Genomic DNA, 15,123 nt, shown 5'->3' with positions numbered 1-15,123 from the left:
TGGGACGCATCCACACAATATTTATGTTACCTGTATGGCCTGTTCGAGGATGTCACATGGGCCGCAGCGGTGTGCTGATTGGGCTGCAAGCGGCCCATGGGCCTCAGGTTGAGAACCACTGCTCTGAGCCAATCTTTCAAGTTGTGTTGTGCTCACACAGAGCCCTAGTAAGTTCAGTGCTGCTCCACATGGGGGTTTCACCACACAGGCCAATTTGCAGCACCAGGGTCTTAGGGCCATCATGCTCTGGACATGGCTAGAAAGCCCCTCCTCCTCCCAAGTTCTGATTTCGCTCAGTCCTTTGTCGGTCTCTCTTTGTGCTTGATGCAATTTTCACTAGTCAGAACAGGGACCGTGTTTTAACTAAGTTGTCATTTTCATAGACACACAGTGTTTCCCTCGATATAATCAGGGATGGACACAAGCAAAACCAACTGGTGCATTTTAAAAGGCCCAGGACTAGAATGGGGGGGCCTCTTTTGGTGGGGGTTTCTGATATTAAAGTGCTTCCAGAATTGTGTCATCCACCTAAAGCGCTGCAGAGCCGGAATTCAGGAGGAAAAGAGAACTCCGCAGCTGAAGCCTGCCTCCCTCTGGGCGTCCACGTGGATGGGCTGGAAAGGTGTTCTCATTTCTCAGGGGATGTCATATTTGCAGGCTATTTAAGAGGCAGCACCACAGATGTGTCTGCTCTCAGGCAGACGGAAGGGGAGGAGGCTGATCTTAGTGCCGCAGTGCTATGATGAGGGTGAAAGAGGCACGCCCATTCATAATTAATAGCACTCCCAGTTACAAATCCTCAAGCTAAAGCCCCTTGCTTTCTGGGAGATACCTTGTCCACTGGCATCTGCTGTTCACTTCACTACCAATTAGAAGAAGCAGTGACAAGAGCAGTGATTTCAAGGTGACCCTTCTCTGTGTTTCCGGTGCAGGCTTTCTCACAAGCACGTCATTGCTGTGACCGTATTTCCACCCCCTTAACCCTGCATCAGCATAGCCTCGAGGCCCTGCAATTCTTGCAATGCCCTGCCTCGAGGCCCAGCAATTACTCACTGCAATTTTTACCATGTGAGCCCCAAGGTGGCTAATTAAGCAATAAATCACCACTCACGCCCGGTAAGCAAAAGTAGTAAGGATGAGAATACAAAATATCTAAAAAGACCAAGGTGGATCGGCGAGTTTACTCTGAATTTGCAGCCTACTTGAGATGTGCTGGCTCTTTTTAAACCCCAGTCTGTCTTGCATTTAGTCGAGGAATAGAGATCTTCATTATGTACATGATTCCAGCAGCAATTAAGCCTGCTTTCCAGCGGAATTATTGTTGCAGCCAGGTGTCCAGACATGCCCCAGCGCTCCCCACCACTAGAAGAGCATATCAGACTGATATTGAGTGGGTGGGTATCAGACTTAAAGTTGGCCTTGGCTATCAAATGCTGCCACTGGAACCTCAGAGATAAAAAGGAAAGCCAGTGCAGATTTTGCATTGTGCCATAAAACTAATAAAACCAGGCAAGATTGGACACACGGATTAAAACACGTATGAAGCGACAGAACAGCATTGCAACAAAGCAAGGCAGAAGTATCACTGATCTGATGCCACACACAGGTCCAGGTGTGTAGACTGCCAAATTTTTGTCTGAAGCCATTTAATCAGAAAAATGGAGTTTGCCGACCGTCCCGCTGTACACTAACGACGTGCCCAGGGTGTTCAGAAATTAAACTCCCAGGTTCTAGTCTAGATACAGGGTGGCCAAAAGTACCCTTTCAGTGCAGCCTGACAGAGCACTCCACACTGCAGCCGGTATTTTCATGTTGCACTCTGCACCGCAGTGTCTGCTCTTGTCGTTTACTGCAACGCTGTCAAACTCCTTGTGACTATGTGCTTTGATGGGTGCTGGTGGGCAGCTGCAATGAACAGTCATTGCCTTAGCCCTGGTTGTTGCTGTGAGTTCTCAGGACAACAGACACAGAGGAGACAGGATCTGGGTAAAGCAGAAACACCTTAAAGTATTTTCCACTGAATGCATCTGATGAAGTGAGCTGTAGCTCATGAAAGCTTATGCTGAAATAAATTGGTTAGTCTCTAAGGTGCCACAAGTACTCCTTTTCTTTTTGCGAATACAGACTAACACAGCTGTTACTCTGAAATCTCTCTGACAAATCTCTCTGCATATTTTTCTTGATCTAGTTACACAACTGTGGATGGAGGGGGTCTGTGCTAAGTGATCCCCATTGGCATTGGGCCTTGGTCACTATTTCTGCTTTTCCTTTGCTTTGTTTACAGTGTTGCTGCAGCCTTGTTGGTCCCAGGAGATGAGAGAGACCAGATGGGTGAGGGAATCTCTCTTACTGGACCAATTTCTGTTGGTGAGAGAGACAAGCTTTTGAGTTTCACAGAGCTCTTCTTCAGGTCTGGAAAGGTAACCAGAGTGTCTGAGCTAAATACAAGGTGGGACAGATTGCTTAGCATAAGGGGTTCACACATGCCATAGGAGACCACTTTAAATAAAGTCCTTTTCTTTGTTATTTTCTCCACTCTCAATTTTTCTCTCTTTCACCCAACCCTTTGCAGACCTTTCAGTTCCTCTCCTATAGTTCCAATATGTTTACCATTTGTTTCTGCTCCTTTTCCTAAAAGCCACAACTGGCAATGTCTGACTGTTTATTTTCCTTTCATATTTCACTCTGTGTATGATGCTTGGATATTTTGCTGCACAGATGAAGTATATATCTATATCACTGATAAAAAGCAGCAGCAATTTATTCACTTGCAGTCCGTCTGTCTATCAAGATACTTCAGTCCTTACTTTAAATCTATTCCTCTCACTTGATTAAATCAAAGGAAGCAATTAAAATCTTGTGTTTGGAATTGCTTGGTGGGCACTTCCCCACCTAAGGAAAAACCACCATTTATTTTCCAAAATGAATTTACCTTTATTGCATTTCTCTCTCTAAATCTTTAACCAACTGCAGCCATTTGAAGCTTTCTTCTCCTCCATCTTTCCACTGGAAATTCTTTCTTTCATGCTGGGTAAACAGCACATCATGGACTTCACGCCTTCAACTCAGCTGTTGCATGGCGGAGAAGAATAACTTTCTCCTTCTGAAAATGAAATGAGAAACCTTGGGATGTATAAACCACTTCCCTTTGCACCTCTTATGGTTGGCCTCATTGACTGCTTCTGTGTGTTTGATTGTCGGCGAGTTTATACAGTCTCATTGTATCCCTCATCCCTCCACCCCTTTTCTGTATTCTCCGGGAAGGATATAAGTGTTTTAAGCCCTTGGACCACTTTTTAATTTAGTCTCTTACTTTCAGCAGATTGGGAGCCAGTGATGAAAGAACCTGTTGGGTTTTTCCCTTCTGCTGCACCTGGAATCTCAACTCTCCAGATATTCACTCTGCTGCACAACTTATGTCTCTCGCCAAACATTCTGGCCAAGTTGGATCCTGAGGTCAAGTCATCTCTGCAATTCTCAGCTCAGTGGCTGCAATCCTGGAAGAACATTCCAGACATGTCTGGAAAAGCATGGATGATGATGTTGGTATCTTTGCGCAGGTCCTACAAGGTGCTGAGAATCTTAGCTCCCGCCTCAGGCCCTGCTTCAGAAAACACATAGTTCAGTTCCATTGACTTCACTAGAAGTAAGCATGCGCTTAAAATGAATTGCTTTGCTGAAAATCAGGGCATAACTGGGGTTGAGGGCACTTGGACCTCACAGAAGGTGCTTAGTACATTGCATGATCAAAAGCTCTACTACGTTTCTTAAGCCCAAACACCCCAGCTTTTCATTTTGGTTTCATCTCTGGAGCTCTCTGATTTATTTTCCTTTTCCTGCCTCCTGTGACAGAACAGTTCCCTGGGCCCTTCTCTTTCTTGCTGCCATCATGTTCTTTAGTGTCTCCTTGAACTCTTCATATTGTTCAACCAGGAGAACTTTAGGAACGTTATTCAGTGACTCCATACCATGTGCTGAGGGGACTCTGAGGGCTGTAAGAGACAGGAGTTAGATGATGCAAGTCCAACCTGAGAAAACTTCCTTCTCTCTCCTATATGTTATCAAACTTACAAGGTCAAGTTGAGCCTCACTATTTGACTGGGTAAGAGGTGTAAATGCTAACGGTTAATACATTTGTTTAGCCAATCAAAAGAAGTTGTCCTTCATGCATGACATTTTCAAATACCTAGGCATCAATACTGATTGCATAAGATTGTTAAATGTACACTGATATGGGCTCCAAATCCAGAAGACATACATTTGACTCAATCAGAGAAGGAACTGAGGTGTTAACATTATGGACAAATAATCCAATAATCCAATTTGTACTAATTAAATTAGTTCCTTCCTTTGGCTATTCAGCTTTCTGTTCCAAAGTACAATTGCTGAAATTAATTACTATGGCTGAGTCATTCATGTGCCACATTTGACTACAAGAATACAGCATTTCTAGAATAGAAGATAGAAAAATAAGTGTATTTTAATGAGCAATTTGTTAGGACTTAAATGAGATATGATTTCTTTTCTGTGCCGATGGCCTGCACTGGTGGAACACTGGAACTACAAAAAGCTCTGTGCTGTCATAACACCACCTGCCGTTCTATGTCAAATGGGAACTACTCGTAATTAATAACCTCAAGATGTCCTCTGACCACCTAGCAGAATTTTTTAACACATCCCTAGAAGTCCAAGGGATAGATAGGAAAAAAAAACAACAAAACCCCAGATGACACATCAGGAAAAAAGTAAGCTTGGAAATAACAGTGGCCATTTTATAAACTCTCAGGTGCAGCTTTTCAATCATTAGCAAACCATTTACGAATGAAAAGAAAAGTTGTGTTCTCTGAGACTGAAAATCCTAGAGGTGCAGACAGCACTGTAGAACTGCAGATTTGTCATTATTGTCTCTTCATAAAATCGAGAAAGCTAAAGAGAAGAACTAACAAATAGAAATTATACACTGTGTCTTGCTCAGTTTGCTAAAGCAGAATCAAATGCTGTTAGGGAATGTGAGTATTATAGCTGACAGTCTCAGAAGTACTAACTCCCATTGACACAATACCACAGGCCAAATTCACACCTATCAAAACCAGGCATGACTTCCATTGACATTTCTGAGAGTTGGGCCAGCTGTGAAATAGTTCCCCACTCTTTAAATGGCCTCTGACTGGCTACTGTCAGTTAGACATTGACTTTAGTCCTATTATTGGAATTTTCATCCTGAAGGTCTTGGTTGGTGGAGTAGTTTTGTGAGTGCTTGTGTATGCCCATTCCAATGGAGGGTGTGTGTGTCCCATGTACTGATGCCAGAGAGTTTTCACTAGCAGCTTTCCCTCATGCCTGGGGCTGATAGTCTGGAAGGTGGTGCAGCCTTGTCCATCCCTTCAGTTCCTTCTTATCATCTGTGGTTGGCGCATGGTGTTGTACATACAATTGTTGTCTTTATCTCCTATTTGTATATACTGTTCAGAGGTACTTGGTTTTCATTCATCCTGATGTTCAGTTTTTCCCCCGTATATAAAGACGTGCTTTCCCGTTGACATCAATGAGACTAAAATGCGTGCTTTGCTGGACAGGAGCGATAATGCTTAGTGTGCGTTGGGGTTACCAACCTTTCCAGTCCACTTAGGGTTGGAAATTTGGAAGATGACATGGAACACCTGTACTATGACCAATTTATGAATATCATGTTTGACTGTAATATAAACAGGTATTCCTTCGATGGATCTTAAAAGCTCGATGCGAGCCACTATTCTCTGACACCCCGGGTTTACAGGCCATGTGGGATCTGACACTTGTGATAGGATTAACCTGGTGGTACTTTGGATGGCTTGTGCTGCATCTTTAGATTTTTTTCGAATGGTCACAGGCTCTAATTTTTCAATATTGTCATGACAGAGGGTGGATTTTTAGGCCCAACTCCTTTGTGTTTATTTTTTATCCCAGCTATGTGTCTTAACGAATGCATAAGCTTCATTGATAAAGTTCAGTTCCTGCAGAGGTCAGATGTTGGAGGCCTGCATCTATGAAGGTATTGAGGTTCCTAGGGCTAGATTCGCCAAAGGACTTAGGTCAGGGATGGGCAAACTAAGGCCCGCGGGCCACATTCGGTATATCAGGCCATTTAATCTGGCCCTCAGCTCCCGCTGGGGAGTGGGGTTGGGGGTTTGCCCCACTCTGGCACACCAGGCGGGGAGCGGGGTTGGGGCTTGCCCCGCTCTGCATGGCTCCCAGGAAGCAGCCAGCATGATCCCCCTCCAGCTCCTATGTAGTATGCAGCGGCGTGGCCAAGCGGCTCTGCATGCTGCCCCGTCCACAGACACCACCCCATCCACAGGCACTGCCCCCGCAGCTCCCATTGGCTGTGGTTTCTGGCCAATGGGAGCTGTAGGGGTGGTGCCTGTGGACAGAGCAGCGCACATTGCTGCCTGGCTGTGCCTCGGAGCCGGAGGGGGGACATGCTTCAGGGAGCTGCTTGCGGTAAGCGCCACCCGGAGCCTGCACCACTGAGCTCCCCCCTGCGCCCCAATCCCCCTCCTGCCCTCTGAACTCCTCAATCCCAGCCCAGAGCCCACTCTTGTACCCCAAGCCCTTCATCCCAACCGCCGCCCCAGAGCCTGCACCCCCAGCCAGAGCCCTCACCCCCCTCCCCCGTGTCCCAACAGCCTGCCCCATCACTGATCCCCCTCCAAACCCATGGGTCCCAGCCTGGAGCACCCTCCTACACCTCAAACCTCTCATCCCCAGTCCCACCCCAGAGCTTGCACCTCCAGCTGGAGCCCTCACACCCCTCCCTCACCCCAACCCCCTGCCCCAGCCCTGATCCCCCTCCCACCCTCTGAACCCCTTGGTCCCAGCCTGGAGCCCCCTCCTGCACCCCAAAGCCCTCATCCCCAGCCCCACCCCAGAGCCCTCATCCCCCCCCCCGCATTCCAACCCAGAGTCCCCTCCCACACACTGAATTCCTCATTTATGGCCCCACCCTGGAGCTCTCACTCTCTACCACACCCCTACCCTCAATTTTGTGAGTATTCATGGCCTTCCATACAATTTCCATACCCCGATGTGGCCCTCAAGTTTGCCCACGCTGACTTAGGTGACTGAATACCATTGCAGTTGCCATCCTAAGTTTCTTTTTGATTCCAGCCTCACACTTCTATTAGGGTTGCCAACCATCCAGGATTGGCCTGGAGTCTTCAGGAATTAAAGATTAATCTTTAATTAAAGATTATGTCATGTGACGAAATTTCCAGGAATACATCCAATCAAAATTGGCAACCCTAAATTCTATTGATTTCAATGGACGTTAGGAGCCTATCTATCTTTGTGGCTCTAGGCCAGAATGTCTAAGGTCTGTCAGGGCCTGATGGAGCTCCCAGAGATACCAGTAAGATGTCTCAATGGTCCAAACAGTTGCACTTTAGCTAACATCAGACCATTGCGATGTGTTGGTGGCCATCTTGGCTTGCACAGCGGGGGTTGAATGAGGGACCTCCCAAGCTGAAAGTAGGAATTACGCTAAAGAGCCCACCACTCCAGGCGAGAGCTGTCCCATGCCCATGTCCTCTGTGGATTGGGAGCAGTAGGGGGCCGTGTGACACACTGACCAGAGGTAGATTTTAAAGAGGAATAAGGTGGTATTTTTTTGACAGAGTTTTTCCCAGACTTAAAGGGTGGCATCAGAGAGGGATTATGGGGAAATGGAACAAGCAGGCAAGGTTGGTGTGAGGGTGGGAGTAGACCACATGAACCTGAACTAGACAGATGGAGACAACATAAGCAGGGAGGTGGAGGTGAGGGGACACGAGGACACGTGTACTTTGGTAGGCTGTGCATGCTTGGAGGTGGGATAGATCCCCTTACTGGGGATTGGGGGAAAGAGAAGAAAGCAGGGAAAGGGATGGGGTGGAGGCAGTGGAATGAGGGAGGGTGCAGGGGTCGGTCCTGGGGCCGGTTTTGTTCAATATCTTCATAAATGATCTGGAGGATGGTGTGGATTGCACTCTCAGCAAATTTGCGGACGATACTAAACTGGGAGGAGTGGTAGATACGCTGGACGGGAGGGATAGGATACAGAAGGACCTAGACAAATTGGAGGATTGGGCCAAAAGAAATCTGATGAGGCTCAATAAGGATAAGTGCAGGGTCCTGCACTTAGGACGGAAGAATCCAATGCACCGCTACAGACTAGGGACCGAATGGCTAGGCAGCAGTTCTGCGGAAAAGGACCTAGGGGTGACAGTGGACGAGAAGCTGGATATGAGTCAGCAGTGTGCCCTTGTTGCCAAGAAGGCCAATGGCATTTTGGGATGTATACGTAGGGGCATAGCGAGCAGATCGAGGGACGTGATTGTCCCCCTCTATTCGACATTGGTGAGGCCTCATCTGGAGTACTGTGTCCAGTTTTGGGCCCCACACTACAAGAAGGATGTGGATAAATTGGAGAGAGTCCAGCGAAGGGCAACAAAAATGATTAGGGGTCTAGAACACATGACTTATGAGGAGAGGCTGAGGGAGCTGGGATTGTTTAGCCTGCAGAAGAGAAGAATGAGGGGGGATTTGATAGCTGCTTTCAACTACCTGAAAGGGGGTTCCAAAGAGGATGGCTCTAGACTGTTCTCAATGGTAGCAGATGACAGAACGAGGAGTAATGGCCTCAAGTTGCAGTGGGGGAGGTTTAGATTGGATATTAGGAAAAACTTTTTCACTAAGAGGGTGGTGAAACACTGGAATGCGTTGCCTAGGGAGGTGGTGGAATCTCCTTCCTTGGAAGTTATTAAGGTCAGGCTTGACAAAGCCCTGGCTGGGATGATTTAACTGGGAATTGGTCCTGCTTCGAGCAGGGGGTTGGACTAGATGACCTTCAGGGGTCCCTTCCAACCCTGATATTCTATGATTCTATGATTCTATGAGCTGGGTTTCAGCAGGGGAGAGTGTGAAGTGTAGCCAGAGGGTGGTATGTGCTCATGGCCTAGGAGGCTCTGTCAGGGCAGGGATCAGAGGCTGCTGGTGGAGCGGGGGCTTCAGTAAGCCAGCCTGGAAGCTGCTCCTGCCTGCTGAGGGTGTGAGAGAGCCTGCTGAGGCCCGTGTCCCCCTCAGGCCTGTGGCCCCCTAGCTTCTGCGATCTGGCCCAGCCGGGGAGCAGGGAAGGGCTAGTAGTCCTGGCACTCCCCTCCCTCTGCTGCAGCAGTGGTGGTGACCAGTGTGGTAACGCTCAGGTTATGCTACAGGGAGACAGTCTGGATTTTACCCAGGAACGTTAACGGAACATCCCCAAGGTCACGCAGGGAGACAGAGTCCAGATCTACTGTCACCAGTCTTGTGCCTTAACCACAATCTCATCCTTCCTGCCCTGAGACATGAATAGTTCTGATGAATAGATCTTTACATCTACAAGGACAAACCTTCCAAAGTCCTTGACTTTTTTTTTTTTAAATGCAAAATTTGTATGTTCCAGTTTTGACCCTGTCAAGGTTCCTTCCCCACTCTGAACTCTAGGGTACAGATGTGGGGACCTGCATGAAAACCTCCTAAGCTTACTTTTACCAGCTTAGGTTAAAACTTCCCCAAGGTACAAATTAATTTTACCCTTTGCCCTTGGAATTTCCACTGCCACCACCAAACTTTAACTGGGTTTACTGGGAAACGTAGTTTGGACACATCTTACCCCCCCAAAATCCTCCCAACCCTTGCACCCCACTTCCTGGGGAAGGTTTGGTAAAAATCCTCACCAATTTGCATAGGTGACCACAGACCCAAACCCTTGGATCTTAGAACAATGAAAAAGCATTCAGTTTTCTTACAAGAAGACTTTTAATAGAAGTAAAGGAATCACCTCTGTAAATTCAGGATGGTAGATACCTTACAGGGTAATTAGATTCAAAACATAGAGAATCCCTCTAGGCAAAACCTTAAGTTACAAAAAAGACACACAGACAGGGATAGTCATTCTATTCAGCACAGTTCTTTTCTCATCCATTTAAAGAAATCATAATCTAACACATACCTAGCTAGATTACTTACTAAAAGTTCTAACACTCCATTCCTGTTCTGTCCCTGGCAAAAGCAGCATACAGACAGACACAGACCCTTTGTTTTTTTCCCTCCTCCGAGCTTTTGAAAGTATCTTGTCTCCTCATTGGTCATTTTGGTCAGGTGCCAGCGAGGTTGCCTTTAGCTTCTTAATCCTTTACAGGTGAGAGGATTTTTCCTCTGGTCAGGAGGGATTTTAAAGGAGTTTACCCTTCCCTTTATATTTATGACAGACCCTAGCCCCATCAAATGAGCACAAGTGGCTGGGAACCTGGGAGGCAGTGACCATGAGATGGTCGAGTTCAGGATCCTGACACAAGGAAGAAAGGAGAGCAGCAGAATACGGACCCTGGACTTCAGAAAAGCAGACTTTGACAACCTCAGGGACCTGATGGGCAGGATCCCCTGGGAGAATAACATGAGGGGGAAAGGAGTCATACAATCATAGAATATCAGGGTTGGAAGGGATCTCAGGAGGTCATCTAGTCCAACCCCCTGCTCAAAGCAGGACCAATCCCCAATTAAATCATCCCAGCCAGGGCTTTGTCAGGCCTTACCTTAAAAACCTCTAAGAAAGAAGATTCCACCACCTCCCTAGGTAACCCATTCCAGTGTTTCACCACCCTCCTAGTGAAAAAGTTTTTCCTAATATCAAACCTAAACCTCCCCCACTGTAACTTGAGACCACTACTCCTTGTTTTGTCATCTGCTACCACTGAGAACAGTCTAGATCCATCCTCTTTGGAATCCCCTTTCAGGTAGTTGAAGGCAGCTATCAAATCCCCCCTCATTCTTCTCTTCTGCAGACTAAACAATCCCAATTCCCTCAGCCTCTCCTCATAAGTCATGTGCTCCAGCCCCCTAATAATTTTTGTTGTCCTGCGCTGGACGTTGTCCAATTTTTCCACATCCTTCTTGTAGTGTGGGGCCCAAAACTGGACACAGTACTCCAGATGAGGCCTCACCAATGTCGAATAGAGGGGGACGATCACGTCCCTTGATCTGCTCGCTATGCCCCTACTTATACATCCCAAAATGCCATTGGCCTTCTTGGCAACAAGGGTACACTGCTGACTCTTATCCAGCTTCTCGTCCACTGTCACCCCTAGGTCCTTTTCCGCAGAACTGCTGCCTAGCCATTCGGTCCCTAGTCTGTAGTGGTGCATTGGGTTCTTCCGTCCTAAGTGCAGGACCCTGCACTTATCCTTATTGAACCTCATCAGATTACTTTTGGCCCAATCCTCCAATTTGTCTTGGAGTCCAGGAGAGCTGGCTGTATTTTAAAGAATCCTTATTGAGGTTACAGGGACAAACCATCCCTATGTGTAGAAAGAATAGTAAATATGGCAGGTGACCAGCTTGGCTTAACAGTGAAATCCTTGCTGATCTTAAACACAAAAAAGAAGCTTACAAGAAGTGGAAGATTGGACAAATGACCAGGGAAGAGTATAAAAATATTGCTTGGGCATGCAGGAGTGAAATCAGGAAGGCCAAATCACACCTGGAGTTGCAGCTAGCAGATGTTAAGAGTAACAAGAAGGATTTCTTCAGGTATGTTAGCAACAAGAAGAAAGCCAAGGAAAGTGTGGGCCCCTTACTGAATGAGGGAGGCAACCTAGTGACAGAGGATGTGGAAAAAGCTAATGTACTCAATGCTTTTTTTGCCTCTGTCTTCACGAACAAGGTCAGCTCCCAGACTACTGCACTGGGCAGCACAGCATGGGGAGGAGGTGACCAGCCCCCTGTGGAGAAAGAAGTGGTTTGGGACTATTTAGAAAAGCTGGACGAGCACAAGCAGTGATGAACTGCCAAAATCTTAACAACCGGTTCCCTCCTCACCCCACAAGGGGGTCGTTGCCCACCTCTGCCCCCCTGGACTTGTGCCCCATCCAACCCCCTGCATTCCTTGATGGCCCCCCCAGGACCCCTGCCCCATCCACCCCCCCTCCCCTGTCCCCTGAATGCCCCCAGAACCGGGCAGGAGGGTCTCGTGGGCCACCGTAGTGGGTGCCCACATCACCCCTAAGAGCCAGAGGGACCTGCTGGGGGGTGAGGTGTGGAGTCCTGGCAGTGCTAAACTGGGGCAGCTCCCAGGAAGCATCTGGCAGGTCCCTCTGGCTCCTAGGGGCAGGGTAGCATAGCTGGGGGGGAGCAGGGGGAGTGGCTGCTCCCTCCACTGATCACATCAAAAGTGGTGCCTTAGGCGCCGACTCTGTGCTCAGCCCTGGAGCACCCACAGGGAAAATTTGGTGGGTGCAGATCACCCACTGGCAGCTCCCCGCCCTGTGCCTGGCCCCAGCTCACCTCACCTCCGCTCTGCCTCCGCCCCTGAACGAGCTGCCCCGCTCTGCTTCTCTGCACCCCTCCCCCCCATGAATCAGCTGTTCGTCAGGAAGCCTGGGAGGGCTGAGAAGCAGGGTGGCGGAGGGGAGCTGGGACGGGGAGCGGTTCCCCTGTGTGCCTCCCCCGGGTTCCCTGCTGTGGCGCGGGCAGCCCTCCTCGCACCCCTGCTGCTCCAGCTCACCTCCACCTCCCTGGGCCTGAGTGCGAAGCCACTGCCTACTTCTCAGCCTGCCCTGGCTTCCCGCATGAACAGCTGATTCGCAGGAAGCCGGAGGGGGAGGGCAGAGAAGCAGAGCAGGGCGGCGCGTTCAGGAGAGGAGGTGGAGGCGGAGGCAGAGTGGAGGTGAGCTGGGGCCGGGGGGTGGGGCGGGGAGCTGCCGGTGGGTGCTCTGCACCCACCAACTTTTCCCCTTGGGTGCTCCAGGGCTGGAGCCTCGTGGAACAACCGGTTCTAAAAGGGCTTCTAAATTTAACAACCAGTTTTAGTGAGCCGGTGTGAACCGGCTCCAGCTCACCACTGAGCACAAGTCCATGGGGCCGGAAGTGCTGCATCCGAGAGTGCTAAAGGAGTTGGAGGATGTGATTGCAGAGCCATTGGCCATTATCTTTGAAAACTCATGGCGATCGGGGGAGGTCCCAGACGACTGGAAAAAGGCTAATGTAGTGCCCATCTTTGAAAAAGGGAAGAAGGAGGATCTGGGGAACTACAGGCCAGTCAGCCTCACCTCAGTCCCTGGAAAAATCATAGAGCAGGAACTCAAGGAATCAATTCTGAAGCACTTAGAGGGGAAGGAAAGTGAACAGGAACAGTCATCATGGATTCACCAAGGCCAAGTCATGCCTGACTAATCTAATTGCCTTCTATGATGAGATAACTGGCTCTGTGGATGAGGGGAAAGCAGTGGACATGTTATTCCTTGACTTTAGCAAAGCTTTTAATACGGTCTCTCACAGTATTCTTGCCAGCAAGTTAAAGAAGTATGGGCTGGATGAATGGACTCTAAGGTGGATAGAAAGCTGACAAGATTGTTGGGCTCAATGGGTAGTGATCAATGGCTCCATGTCTAGTTGGCAGCCGGTATCAAGCGGAGTGCCTCAAGGGTCGGTCCTGGGGCCAGTTTTGTTCAACATCTTCATTAATGATTTGGAGGATGGCGTGGACTGTACCCTCAGCAAGTTTGCAGATAACACTAAACTGGGAGGAGAGGTAGATATGCCGGAGGGTAGGGATAGGATACAGAGGGACCTAGACAAATTAGAGGATTGGGCCAAAAGAAGTCTGATGAGGTTCAACAAGGACAAGTGCAGAGTCCTGCACTTAGGACAGAAGAATCCCATGCACCGCTACAGATTAGGGACCGAATGGCTCAGCAGCAGTTCTGCAGAAAAGGACCTAGGGGTTACAGTGGACGAGAAGCTGGATATGAGTCAACATTGTGCCCTTGTTGCCAAGAAGGCCAATGGCATTTTGGGATGTATAAGTAGGGGCATTGACAGCAGATTGAGGGATGTGATCGTTCCCCTCTATTTGACATTGGTGAGGCCTCATCTGGAGTACTGTGTCCAGTTTTGGGCCCCACACTACAAGAAGAATGTGGAAAAATTGGAAAGCATCCAGCAGAGGGCAACAAAAATGATTAGGGGACTGGAGCACATGACTTATGAGGAGAGGCTGAGGGATCTGGGATTGTTTAGTCTGCAGAAGAGAAGAATGAGGGGGGATTTGATAGCTGCCTTCAACTACCTGAAAGGGGGTTCCAAAGAGGATGGATCTAGATTGTTCTCAGTGGTAGCAAATGACAGAACGAGGAGTAATGGTCTCAAATTGCAGTTGGGGAGGTTTAGGTTGGATATTAAGAAAAACTTTTTCACTAGGTGGGTGGTGAAGCACTGGAATGGGTTACCTAGGGAGGTGGTGGAATCTCCTTCCTTTGAGGTTTTTAAGATCAGGCTTGACAAAGCCCTGGCTGGGATCATTTAGTTGGGGATTGGTCCTGCTTTGAGCAGGGGGTTGGACTAGATGACCTCCTGAGGTCCCTTCCAACCCTGATATTCTATGATTCTATGACTCAGGTCTGTATGGGCCTGCCATGGCATGCCAGGCATTGTCTTTGGGAGGGAGGGGGTTCAGGAAGCAGGGCTCTGGTGGGATTGGAAAGATTTCCTGTTTGCTCCAAGTGAAACACGGTTGAATTGAGACAAACCGCTTTGCTTACTGCGGTGAATGTGCAGCACCTTGGAAGCTCCCTTCCATTTGAGATGTAATGGTTTAAAGTGCCTCCTAGGCTGATACAATTCTGCTTTGCTGCTTAATTGCCCTGATCTCATTTTGCCGCCTTCCCTTGTCAAACCACTTGTAGCTTCCCTAGTCAATTTGTTCCCTGACAATGGGAATAAAACAGTATGATTATTTAGGCTGCACCAATCATACACCGCTTTCAGAAAAGATGAAGCTGGCTTTTAACAGGCTGGAGAGCAGGTAAAAGTTTGGCTAGTTTTTTCTACATCCTGTCCCCCAAACCTACAGTCTTAACGTAAAAAGACGGGGGAAAAGCATGTGAGAGCTACATCGTCTTCAGCTACTGTCAGTCACCGAGGTAAGAGAGCCTAGCAACAGGGTTCCATCTGCGGAGTCTTACGGAAACTGGCGAAATGGCAGAAAAGCATCAAAGATCCAAGCATTTGCTATTTCAGTCTAAAAACCTCATTTGGGCCAAATGAAGCCACCCTGGACGCCCAGTGCAATCC

The sequence above is a fragment of the Eretmochelys imbricata genome, chromosome 5 (assembly GCF_965152235.1).
Source record: "Eretmochelys imbricata isolate rEreImb1 chromosome 5, rEreImb1.hap1, whole genome shotgun sequence".
Lineage (NCBI taxonomy): Eukaryota > Metazoa > Chordata > Testudines > Cheloniidae > Eretmochelys > Eretmochelys imbricata.
This window is presented reverse-complemented; position numbering follows the sequence as displayed.